We start from the raw sequence: 11284 nt of genomic DNA, 5'->3' as shown, positions 1-11284 counted from the left end.
TATTTATGTTGCTCTTGTATAGTTGAAAAGTCTCCTTTGCAGGTGCGGGCGGCGGCTGTGCTCCTACTCCAATTGGGGTGATGTGTCTACCACGCTGGCGTCTCTCTGGGCCTGTTCCGGGAGTGGAAGGCGGCTCTGCTCTGTCCCTATTCCAATTGGGGTGTCGTGACTACCATGCTGGCAGGTCGCTGGGCCTGTTCCGGGCGTGGGCGGTGGGCTTGGCTGGCGGGATTCCACCTAATGGCAGTCCCTAACCTCCCTGCTTGCTAATTAATGGCTTCTCTGAGGCGCCACGCCTTCTGTAGCTGCGGGGCAGGCCGCGCGAATCAGTTGGCCTGGATCTCCGGGGTCCTGCTGCTGGCTGTTTTGATGTTGCAAGCTGTTGGAGAGTGGTGGTGTATCCTTCCGCTTTCCCGGATGGTGGCCGCTGACTGCCTGGATGGAGTGTCCGCTGTGGGGGATGGGATGGGACTGTACCGCTTCCTTCCCCTTCTGAGATCCCGTGCTCGGCCCAAGGGTCCGTGTGGGCTTGGCTGGCGGGATTCCACCTAATGGCAGTCCCTAACCTCCCTGCTTGCTAATTAATGGCTTCACTGAGGCACCACGCCTTCTGTAGCCGCAGGGCAGGCCGCGTGAATCAGTTGGCCTGGATCTCCCGGGTCCTGCTGCAGGCTGTTGGGATCCCTGGCACTCTATCACTTTGATTTTTTCTGCTTGCCCCTCCCCCAGCGCTGGCTAGCCAGGTTTCCTTTTGGCTGCTACTGGGAGGAGGGGTTGGAGGTCAGGTGTCTCTAGTTTCCCCCTAGTCTTTATGGAGGCTCAGCTTGATACTCCCTCTCCCGGCAAGCCTAGGAGAGATTTTATGCGAATTCCCGCTGTCTGGTGGGTGAGCTGAATGACACCAACCTGTTTTGATGTTGCACTCTGAAGGAGAGAGGCGGTGTATCCTTCAGCTTTACCGGATGGTGGCCGCTGACTGCCTCGGTGGAGTGTCCGCTGTGGGGGATGGGACTGTACCGCTTCCTTCCCCTTCTGAGATCCCGTGCTCGGCCCAAGGGTCCGTGTGGGCTTGGCTGGCGGGATTCCACCTAATTGCCTAGTATTTTTGAGGCACTGGGTTCCATCCTCAACACAACATTAAATAAATAAATAAATAAATAAATAAATAAATAAATAAATAGGTGTTTCCACAGCATAGCCATTATGTGAGGGGCATGGGGCCTGAGCAGGAATGATAGCTGAAGGCCCACTCCACAGCATGGCGTTGCCAGTCCTCTCTTTGCAGATGTCTAGGAAGGTGTTGATTCAAGACAACTATAGCAGTGGCACAAGCTGCCAATTCCAGACCATGTTCCCCATGGAATTGGAGAACTGATGGATAGGCAGCAGTTTAAAAAGAGAGTTGGAACTCTAAATAATCTTTATCCAGAAGCAGAGAAGCTTGGCAGCCAATCATGTCTTGAAGGTTGTTTGGCTTGTTTAACAAGATATACCATCTTCTTATGCATGGAAACTCATGAGAATATGTTACAAAAAGGCTCCAAATATATTCAAGAACAGAATGAGAAGATATATGCTACCCAAGACCTCCTCCTGACACACCCTACTGAGAAAGGACTTTGAGTTTTTGAAATTACCATTTATGAAGACAGAGGCATGAGCAGTGAAAGGTAAACTATGAGATTAAAGATCCCATCTTCAGCTGAGAATCTCATATATCCACTGGCTGACCATAGAATACGCTTATCTTCTCTCCAGAGCACCATTTCTTTGTATCTGCTGCCAGAGTGGGTGTGTTTACTTCAAGGACTAACTTTCTAAAACCCCACAACTGGAGTGACCTGTAGTTGCTAAGCATCCACTTTGTGTTTCTAAATTGGGTAGGACTCTTTAGTCTTTTGATTTGTTTACAATAAAACACAATGAAACATTTCTTATTTTTTTCAATTCAAAGTGATTTAAAAAAATATGCAGTTGGTCATCCCAATGCAAATTTTAATTCTCTTCATTCCTTGGGCCAGTTTTTCCAGGTGGCTTTAGACCTCAATGAGTTTATATTAGCCAATGTTCAGTTTTATTCCACAAAACTAATAAAAGGCTTTTTTTCCAAGTGAGGGATAGACTATGTCTGTGATTATAATAATGCATTTCCCAGATTTCAAAGAATACCAGATTTGCCATGATTCAAATCTTAAGATTGTTTTCTGTTGATCAGTTTTGAAACTGAAATTCAGCGAAAAGTGAACTGCATAATGTTATTTGTTTTATTGTAGTAGTTTTACCTAATTAAAGCAGCATTGAGTGCAATTTCCAGTTATTTACTTTGGAGACTTTTATGTTATTATTACATTATCTTGAATGTGGAAATATGTGGTAAATTGCTTGTTCATTACACAAATAAGTAAGCACAATAAAGTGGATGCTAAGCCATCAAAAAATGTAAATCAGCAAAATAAAAGAGTTGTGTCCATCTACAACTAAAAACACGATATTAAAAAGATTTAAAAGTACATTTTATGAAAGAAAGGGTACATATGGAAAATGAACATAGGGAAACATGTTCAACATCATTATTTACAATGAAATGCAACGTGAAACTGCAGTGAGGGAATTACATACATATTGTGATGACCAAAAAGAAAAATGATAATACAAAGTGAAAATGGGAATAGCTGGAACTCTTCTTTGTTTATAAAAGAAAAAAATGATATAAGCACTTAGAAAAATAGTTTAGCAACCTCTTAAAAACTCAACAAAAGTCCAAGAAGCCCTGCTCTTCTATATTAATAAAGTAAATTTAAAAATGATAGCATAAAGACAAAACTTTGTATATAACTCAGTGAAGAGTGCTTGCCTACTATGTACAAGGATCTGGTTTTAATCCCCAGTATAACAAATACATAAAAAAATATTTTAACAACCCCATATGCTACCATTTTCATCAGATTTATGCATAGTAGTGAAACACAGAAAACATGTTTTCAACAGGTGAATGGAAAAACAAATCTCTTTACATACCACTCAGCAACAAAAAGTGAAATATAGGTTCATGCAACATAGATGAATTTATTTATTTTGCTTAACAAAAGAAGCTTGAGAAAAAAGCTAAATATTGTATTATTCTATTTATATGGAATTCTAGGAAATGTATAATATAGAGATATGGAACAGATGACTGGTTGCCAGAAGCTGGAGTGGGAGAGGGAATGATTACAAAGAGAGAATTTGTGAGAAATTTTTTTACTGATGGAACTCTTTGTACTGTGGCAGTATATACATGGCTCTAAGCATTTGTTAAATTCCATATATCTGTGCCTTACAAAGGGTAGATTTTGTTAAGTGAAAATTTAGAAAAAATATATTTGGTTTATCAAGAGATCTAAAAATAAAATGTAAACTGTTTCAAATATGTCTAACCATGAAAACTATGCATTTAATATCTTAATTGAAGAGCATGGGGAATAAAATGAACTAAGTAGCTTTGGAACATTTGCCTTATTATTGTAGGACTAAAGACAAGTAGAATTGCATAAAATTACTGTCCTATAGTTGGTAGGTTTGTTTCTCACTGGAGTAGGTATCAGAAATTCTCAAAGTAATTTTATCAAAAAAAAAACAAATATACTAGGCTTGAACACATAAATAAGAATGTTGAAGATATTTAGAGGTTCCTCATCATTAGAAAAGAAAGTTACAAATAATCAAGGAAGATGCTAGAATGAACTCTGGTTGAATTTTGAAGACTGTTGTATCAATATAAATCATTTTAAAACATAAAAATATTGAAATTAACATAGATATGTGTGTATATTTCACTTAAAGTATGTATCTTGTGGTGACAGAATGTAAGAAACTGTTGGATAAATTAAGGGATTGAGATATATGAAAAGGACACAGCTGAATTTCAAAGGCCAAAACTAGAAATACTTGATCAACATTAATCATGTCAATAAAACAGAACCCAAAGAGTAAAATAAATATACATGAGTTCACTGGTGTAAATGAATAATTGAATAAATAACTAAGTGGAGAAAGTATGAAAACTCTTACAGAAGAATTCTAATTGAGAAATGTAGAAGAAAGGGGAAATAGAAAATTGCCATTAGAATACTTCAGTTACAATCACGACAGGCAAGATTCAATGACAAATGCTAAAATTATTAGAAGAAACCATGGGTAGAAAAATAATTTTGGCATAGTGTCAAAGTGTCTCATTCAATGTAGGGCTAACTTAACAAGTGAGATAATAGAAACATTACAAAGGATTACCTTGGCTTATATTAATTCAACAAAAGGTAACATGACTAGTAGTAGTAGTAAGACATATTAATATCATGTATTCCTAATATGATATACTAAGTGGGACAAAAGACCTTTGTGGTATTCTTCCCCATAAGGAATGACTTCAATAAAAAAATATCAGAATACTCAATTAAGGGAAATTCTAAAATGTAAATTGACCTGTACTCTTTAAACCTTCAAGATCATGAATGACAATAGGAAATTATTAAAGTAATCTATTGGAGGAATCCAAAGATATATAATCACAAAAAACCAGTATGGGAATCTTGATTGGATTCTATAAGAGAAATCAAAAACAAAAACAAAAATAAGCCAACAATAAAAAAATTAATCAAAAAACTGGTGGTATCTGAAAATGTCTGACATTTAGCTAATATTATTATTTTAATTTCTTAAGTTTGATAAATTTAGTATGAATATATAAAATGCTAATGATAAAAAGTACTTGTTTCAAGGGTATATGGAAATTGTTTATTACTTTTGAAAATTTTCTCTAAGTCTAAAATATTTTAATGAAAAAGTTAAAATTTATAAAAACAAATATAAATATAATCCACTCTTCTGTATTGAGACTAATTTATGTACTCAAAACCTGTGTTATAAGTCTAATTATTTATGAAATAAGAATGGAAATACTGGGCTGGGGTTGTGACTCAGAAGTAAAGTGCTTGCCTAACATGTACGAGGCCCTGAGTTCAATTCTCAGCACCACATAAAATAAATAAATAAAATAAAGATATTGTGTCCAACTACCACTAAAGTATAAATATGTGAAAAAATGAATGGAAATACTTAAAAAATAGAAAGTAAAATATAAAAAATAGGTTATTTATATAGTACCTTGTAGTTTTCAAACAGTAGTTATTTCTTTTTGAATTAAAATATCCTTCCTACAACCTGTTGAGTATGTATAATTTCCTTCATTATACAAATGAAAACACTATGGATAATAGAAAGTTTATTAGATCCTCAAAATTTATTCATCTTATATCCTAAAAATTTTACATTTGGTCCAATATCTCTCCAATTCCTTTACAAATTAGTACTTGGAAACCACCATTCTACTCACTGTGTCTATGAATCTGATATTTTTGAACACATATCACATCATCACATTTTTACTTTAAAATATACAATTTTATTTGTTAATTATAACTCAATTAAACTGAAAAAATTAAAAATTTATTGAAGACAACCTTAACAAATGAGACAGAAAGTTCACTTATCTAAATAACACAGCTACTTAGTGATTCAATCATGACTTTAACACAAACATTCTAACCCGATATTTTGTCCATGTTATGCTAATAAATTATTGATGTGAATTTACTCTATTGTTGGTCTAATATGCTTCAAGTATTGTGGAATAGTAGTTCTCGGTCAAGGTCTCCATACACAGTAACTCATAGTACTTTATTTTTCTACATATTTACAAGTGTAAGAATATAACTTTTCCCCAATTAAAGAAACAATTAAAGTTGATAAAAAATAAACTTCTTCAGTTATAAGTCCCTAAAATCACCTTTTAATAAATTATTTTGCCTTGCTTCAATTTTTATATATTTTTTCCAGTGAGTATCTGATATCAATTTATTCATAATATTTGTCTTCCATATAATGGCTTACATTTTAATATTCAAACCTATAGACTCCTTCACCAGGGTTGTGCATTGGGGCATAGATGTGTTTATATTTATTCATTAGTGCATTGATAATTAAAAATGTGTTTCATTAAATGTGTAAAAAATACTTAGGGGGAGACTGAACATGCTGAAATTAAGGACCCCTAGGCTATAAAACAACTTTAGCAGTTGAGCTGTTAAAACTAATGTGGGCAGCAAAGTGTCAAAAGTAACTATCACTTCACAATATATAAAATGCAAAATAAAATGCACATGTCAGGTATGGCAGGTAACATAAAATAGTATTTTTCTAACTTAGACTATATATAGGGATCTGAGTCACTTGGCTTATGGGTAATTCTTGGGACTTAACATCATAACTACCTATGATGCACTTTTGATAACCTAGTGGAGTTCTTGATTATACAATTGGGTCAAACCTGCCATTAGTAATAGAAACATGTTGATATTCAATTTCTTAGTACTACATGCTAAAGTTAGCAATGGTTGTATTATGTTCCTTTTTGAATCACTATACTTCAAGAATCAGTTAATAGAATATTTCTATTCCTGATGTAGCCCTTGGGTAAATTGTTCAATAGGCAGATTTTGCCTCTGGCACTTTTGTGTCCTCTTTGTGCATTTGGAGCCCCTCTGTTTCCATTATTTCTCAGCTACCCATTGTTCTTATGCTGTCCTTACTTTCTCTCAACATTAGTGACTCCCTGATGAGTATATATGTCTGGTATAGTCTATGCTCCAATGTTGTATATCCACATTTTTACATCTGCCATTTGAAACTCTTAATTCTTCAGCTTGTGAGAATTAAATTAGGTCCTTCTCTGTATGTCATTCAATTATATGACTCATAATAAGATAAATTATTATCCCTTATAATTCTGCTTAGTAGAAGGTAGTATCTAATCCAAAGGTCTGTTGGGATATAATGATGAAAAAATAAAGCTGTAGAAGTATCTGTGATCCAAACATATCTAAATGTGGGCTACTGAGAATGTTAGAATCAATTTTCCAGGCCAAACAAAGTGTAAGATCCAAAAATAAGGCCAGAGAAAAAAGAAAAGCTAAATACAAGGGGCATTGGATATCATCAATGAACAAGTAGAAAAAACTCAAGGAAATACTCAAAATCAATGAGCATTTAATGAAGAGTTGAAAAGTAATAAAAGATGACAGTGTATGGCTGGGGATGTAGCTCAGTGGTAGAGCATTTGCCTCACGTATGTGAGACCCTGGGTTTGATCCACAACAACACATGAAATAAAATAAAGTTATTGTGTCCATCTACAACTAAAAATATATTTAAAAAGATGACAGAGTGGGTCTAAGCTGTAAATCTCAAATTCTCAACTGCATTGAAATGAAGCAGTGAAAGAATAGCTGATTAGAGAAGTGGATGACAAATAATAGTCAAAATTTTAATATTGGATAGCTTGAGAATTGGAGAGACTAGGAATTTGATTATTGGAGTAGAAAATAAAGACAGAATTCATTGACCCAACCCTGATCAGGGTGGGGCCAAAGGGAAGGGAGAGAAAGAAGAAGAGAAAAAAGTCAATAAGCTTGCTTCCTTAACAATAGTTGAAAAGAAAAGCAGAACAATTTGAAATGAGACAAGAGTAGCAAAGACGATGAAGGAAATCATATAGCTAAGCCAAAATTATGGACTGAATGAACTCTGTGCCAAGAAGGATAGACATTTTGTAGAATCCACAACTATCCAGTCTTCCTAGAAGAAATTTAATCAATACAACTTTTCCCCACCCATAGATAGTAAAAAAATAAAAACACAGGAAACCCCATTGAAATGGCAGTCTCAGTACATCTAGGAGGAAATTGTAAAGGAATCACTGCTAGATGAATTTTACAAAAATCACTTTCCCATCACCTCAGACAGGAAAAATGGGTTGGAGCTAACTAGATAGCCAATCACTTGCAGGGAGGGCTAACCTAACCCAGCACTCCCTACAGGCTCTGAAGGAAGGTAAATGAACACAGGTCAACTGAAACCCAAACTCCATCATGGTAATGTGTAAAACTCCTGTGACCTGTAGAATCAAGAGTGGAGGCTTCTTTGCAAAATCTGCCCACAGAGAGCATACATTCACAGTGTCCACAGTTGAACATATTCACCAAGCTTTATGCCACTATAAAGAAGTCCCAGTAGAGAGAATCAGGGGCTTCATGTCCCACAGCAGTCAATGACAGCTCTGAGCTCTGATACCTGCACTCTTGCACCCAAGAGAAATAGCAGATTTAGCACAATCCAAGCATGGAGATTCAGGTCTCTGGGCCTACTAATAACCACCAGTTTGTGAGAAAACCACATCAACCACTGAGATGGCTCCTGTGTCCCAGCACCTCTAAAAGGTTCCAAGGGTATGAGTTCCAGAGTATCCAGTTAACTCAATTCTCATTCATATACATGGACCCATAGACGGCAATACCTAATTATAACACAATGCAGCCATCAGGGAACTTCACTGATACACAAAGGCATCAACTACATCCTACAAAGGGGCTTATAAAGGAGCATACCACAGACATCAGACACCACATACTATGCCCAGACACAAGCCCACTGACCTACAACCCATGCACTCCAGAAGCAGCAGTAGCCCTATACCAACCCTCCTAACGTGGACCACCCAGTACCACATGAAACAGACTATAATATCTCTAAATTAAGCTAGCACACACTGCATATTCCAAAATATACATGGAGGAGCCCAATATGAATTTGATAATACTGGATACATCAAATTTCCCAAAAAGAGGGTTCACAAGTCTGCACTCCCTTACAAGGAAGAACCTGTCTGATAAGAAACAATTAGGGACTATCTTCTCTGACCTAACAGTAAGTTAGTAGTTAACCTGAACACATTGAAGGTCAGAGGGCATCTCGTAAATTTGTATCAGAGGTAAGCTGATGTGATCACTACCTGCATGCCAAGGGAAACTTAGAGGTAAACCTGAGAGGTGGTAGACATATTCCTTTTAAAGTTCCTAAATTCTGATGTAACCCAAATCATGAAGACTCAATAAGAAAACTCCCTACCTCTGCATGTATTACCATAAATAGCTCTAATGTTAATTTTGATCTTACAGAGATCACTTTTCTTATTGAATTGATAGATGTTCCCCTATTGTTTGATATTAGCTATTTGCTAATTAACTGGAATTGTTTTTTATTTGTTTCCTAGCTCAGGGTTGTACTTACTCCTCTTAGTTGTTCTTTTCCCTCTTGAATTACTTGCTCCTGACTCAAATACTTCCCCATTTTTCTTCTTTTTGTCTTAGTTTGTATTTTTTCTTTTTTCATTTGCCCAATTTTTTCTCTTCTCCCTTTTCAACCCTCATATAGTTTAATAGAACTTATACTATCTTTAATAACTAATTTTTCAGCTTATTTATTTGAAAGCATTACCACAATTTTATATTCAGATTAGAGGAACTCCGGAGAAAATTTACTTTTTTTTTTTCTTTTTTTGTTTGATACTGGAAATTGAACTTAGGGTCACTTAGCCACTGAGCCACATCTCCAGACTTTTTTGTATTTTACTTAGAGAAAAGGTTTCACTAAGTTGCTTATTGCCTAATTTTTGCTGAGTCTAGCTTTGAACTCAGGATCCTCCTGTCTCAGCCTCCAGAGCTGCTGGGATTACAGGCAGGCACCACGTCTGGCTGGAGAATATTTTCAATGATTTTTTTCCTAATATTTATTAGTACATGACTTTTCTGTGAAGTTATTACCATTGATAGGGTTTAATATCTTCTTTCAAGGTGGTACTGACATTAAGCATAGCAGAGGATATACATTGAAAGTGAGTATCAATACTTGGATATTTGCCTAGCTTATTCTACTTAGCAAGCATAATAAATAGTTCCCTGAAGAATGTTAGAAGATAAAATACGTCCTAACAGATGGTTTTACATAAAAACAATATGAAAAAGGAAGGGAGGAAGCCACACCAAACTGCCAAAAACCCTTCAAACATTGATTCTATTGACATCACAGTGGGGAAAATGTCAAGGTATGTAGACAGCTCATGGCTAAAATATTCAATTAAATAAAAGAAGTTAGAAGAAATGAACAAAGAGAGAAAATACAGAGAGGGAAAGATCATTTCAATAAAGATAAAGAGATTATAAAACAGAAATCCTGGAAAATAACATCTACATAAAGTAAGTTAAAAATTCACGAGAAAACACAATCAATAGATTAGGCTACATAAAAAAAAAGAGATTATCAGCCATCAAAAACAAAGTACATTATCTTTTTTAAATTGCTTTTATTTTTTAAATACATGACAACTTAATGCATCACAATTCTTATTACACATATAGAACACATTTTTTCATATCTCTGTATATAAAATATGTTCACACCAATTCATGTCTTCATACATGTATTTTGGATAATTATGTCCATTACATTCCACCATCATTGCTAACCTCCTTCCTCCTTTCTCCTCCTTTCCCCTCCCACTGCTCTGCCCTATCTACAGTTCCTTTATTCCTCCCATTCTCCCTCTCTCTCTACCCTACTATGAATCAGTTACCTTATATCAGAGAAAACATTCACCATTTGTTACTTTGGAATTGCCTAACTTCACTTGTTATTATCTTTTCCAACCGCATCCATTTATTTGCAAGTACCATGATTTTATTCTCTTATTACTGAGTAATATTCCATTGTTTATATAAGCCGCATTTTTAAATCCATTCATCTACTGAAGGGTATTTACGTTGGTTCCACAGCTTAGTTATTGTGAATTGTGCTGCTATAAACATCCATGTGGCTGTGTCCCTGTAGTATGCTGTTTTTATGTCCATTGGGTATAGACTGAGGAGAGGGATAGCTGAGTCAAATAGTGGTTCCATTCTAAATTTTCCAAGGAATCGCCATACTGCTTTCCATATTAGCTGCACCAATTTGCAATCCCACCAGCAATGTGTAGTGTGAGTGTGCCTTTTTCCCCACATCCTCACCCACACTTATTGTTGTTTGTTTGTATAATAGCTATCATTCTGAATGGAGTGAAATGGTATCTTAGAGTAATTTTGATTTGCATTTCTTCATTTGCTAGAGATGATGAAAATTTTTTCATATATTTGTTGATTGATTGAATATTCTCTTCTGAGAATTGTCTGTTCATGTCCTTGGCCCATTTATTGATTGAGTTATTTGTTTTTTTTTTTTTTTTGGTGTTTAGCTTTTTGAGGTCTTTATATATCCTAGAGATTAGTGTTCTATCTGATGTGTGAAGGGTAAAAATTTGCTCCCAAGTCGTAGGCTCTCAATAGAGTTCACAGATTGTTCAGGAAGAGTGAAAGCAAGT

At 35.7% G+C, this 11284-nt stretch overlaps 1 pseudogene; it reads left to right on the top strand.

Moving 5' to 3' along the window:
• The first annotated feature begins 1258 nt into the window (after window positions 1–1258).
• Window positions 1259–1674, top strand: LOC113200654 (golgin subfamily A member 7 pseudogene; annotated as a pseudogene).
• Window positions 1675–11284: the final 9610 nt, after the last annotated feature.

This window comes from Urocitellus parryii, chromosome X (assembly GCF_045843805.1).
Source record: "Urocitellus parryii isolate mUroPar1 chromosome X, mUroPar1.hap1, whole genome shotgun sequence".
Taxonomy (NCBI): domain Eukaryota; kingdom Metazoa; phylum Chordata; class Mammalia; order Rodentia; family Sciuridae; genus Urocitellus; species Urocitellus parryii.
Note: the sequence above shows the minus strand (reverse complement) of the source record. Positions and strands in the feature narration are given on the sequence as shown.